A 2,514-nucleotide genomic window follows, 5' to 3' on the forward strand; every position below is an offset into this window, starting at 1 on the left:
TATAGCTCTTGCTAAGACTTCCAGCACAATATTGAATAGGAGCGGTGACAGAGGACATCCTTGTCTGGTTCCTGTTCGCAGACTTAAGGCTTTCAATTTCTCTCCATTGAGAGTAATATAGGCTGTTGGTTTTGTATATATGCTCTTTATTATGTTGAGGAATTTTCCTTCAATGCTCATTTGTTTTTTAATGAAGAAAGTTGTATTTGAATGAGCTCCCATCCGTTCGTTTGCCCGCGATTTAATGCTGCTTTCAGACTACAAGGGAGCCTAGTGGCACAGCAGATTGAGCAGTGGGCTACTAACTGTAAAGTTGGCAGTTCAAATCCTCCAGCTACGCCATAGAAGATAGAGACCATTTGCTCCCATAGAGATTTCTAGTCTCAGAAACCCTAAGGAGCACTGGTATCTGTTTTACAGTGTTGCTCGGAGTCAGAAATGGCCTATGGTGGTGGTAGGTTCATACTACAAGGACAGAGTGTGACAGAGACTATATAGCTGCAAAACCTGAAATATTTACTATCTAGACCTTAACAATAAAGTCTGCTCGGCCCCACTCTAAGGGCATAAAGTGTTTCCCCTGGTACAGCATGGAATGGGCCTGGACTAACCCTGAAGATGGGCTTGGCTTTGCTAACCTTCTTTTCTGACCTTTGCGACATTTAGCAATGTTGTTTTTGTTGTTGCTGTTGTTAAGTGCAATCAAGTTGATATGGATTCATAGTGACCCTACTAATGACCCTGTATGGAGTTTCTGAGGAGCAACTGGTGAGCTTGAACCGCTGACTTTATGGTTCAAACCAACCTTGCAGTCCAGTACATTAACTGGCAGCGCCACACCAGGACTCCACATTTAGCAATGTTTACCGTGTATTTTAAGTCCTTCATAAATAATCTCCATTTAGTCCTCTTTGCAACCCTGTGAGGTGGGTAAATCATTTCATTCTGCAGGATAGTGAAGTGACGTATGGACAGGTCAAGTGAATTTAGTTATTTGCCCTAGGCCCTATAGTAAGTAGTGTCCATGCCTTGCCCACTGGGCTGTCCTGTTGCCTTCTCCAAAGGAAGTACATTTGTGTATCATCCTGAAGGGACCATGTGACCACTATGAATCACCTCTGATCTCCTCACGAGATCACTAGTCATGTTCCAGGCTGTTAGCTCATGGCAGGCACAGGTGTCCAAAGACAATAATAACTTTGGGCAAGTTATTTTAACCCTCAAGTCCCCAGTTGCTTCATCTTCAACATGAGAATGATGATTGTACTAACTCCACAGCCTTGTTAGAAGCTCTTGGGAGATGACGTGGGTGATAAAGCTGGAACACTGCTTAGCAAACAGTTGTTGTTAAGTGCTGTCGAGTCGGTTCCGACCCATAGAGACCCTGTACAGGGTTTCCGAGGGTGTAAATCTTTACGGGAGCAGAAAGCCTCATCTTTCTCCCGCGGAGCAGCTGGTAGTTTCGTACTGCTTTTGCGGTTCGCAGCCTGATTCGTAACCACTACACTACCAGAGCTCCTTGTCTTCTGAAACTAGCTGCTGTTGTCATTTTGATGATGCCCAACCACCAGGGGGCAGTCCTACTCCTCTTTTTGGAGGTATCCTGTCTTTAGCCCTAGTTCTAATGAGATAAATAACTGAATGACACCAGAAAAAACAAGATTTCAAAACCTAGTGGTCACTTTTCTTTGCTGCAAAGATGGATGGGAAATATAGGTAATATCAGTGTCCAATTGCTCTTTGAGATGCTTGAATTGCATTTTTTCTCCTTCTCTGTAGATTTTCATTTTCCAAGCCATTATTAGTTACTTAGCATTTAAAAAATATCTGCAACTTCCAGGCATTGTGATTACAGCAATGATAAGATAAAGTGGCTGTCTTCAGGGAGCCCACGGGACAGGCTGTGACACAAGCTCTGAAGCTAGATGAGACTCCAGTAGACATCTGTGGATGTTCGAGGAGATTATGAAACTTGCTATTGAATACAGGCAGTCCTGGTGTGGTGCTGTGGGTTAATGCGCTGGACTGCAGGGCAGTTTGAACCACAAGGTCGGTGGTTCAAACTCACTGGACACTCCTTGTAAACCCTATACAGGGTCGCCGTGGGTCGTAACCGACTCAGTGACATTTAACAACAACTACAACATTGAACACAGAAGAGCTAAGGTAAAAGGAAGAAATGTTGAAGTAAAAAAAGCTGAACAGAGGTTTCAAAGGGCAGCTGCAGAAGACAAAGTATTATAATGAAATATACAAAGACCTGGAGTTAGAAAACCAAAAGAGAAGAAAACACATTTCTCAAGCTAAAAGAACTGAAGAAAATATTCAAACATCGAGTTGAAATGTTTGAAGGATTCCATGAGTAAAATATTGAATGATACAAGAAACATAAAAAGAAGTTGGAAGGAACATACGATCACGGTACTAAAAACATTAGGATGATGTTCAACCATTTCAGGAGGTAACATATATGATCAAGTGGTATTAGATGGAGCAGTGGGGATTCTAGACTCA

Source organism: Chrysochloris asiatica, unplaced genomic scaffold (assembly GCF_000296735.1).
Source record: "Chrysochloris asiatica unplaced genomic scaffold, ChrAsi1.0 scaffold00090, whole genome shotgun sequence".
NCBI classification, from domain to species: Eukaryota; Metazoa; Chordata; class Mammalia; order Afrosoricida; family Chrysochloridae; genus Chrysochloris; species Chrysochloris asiatica.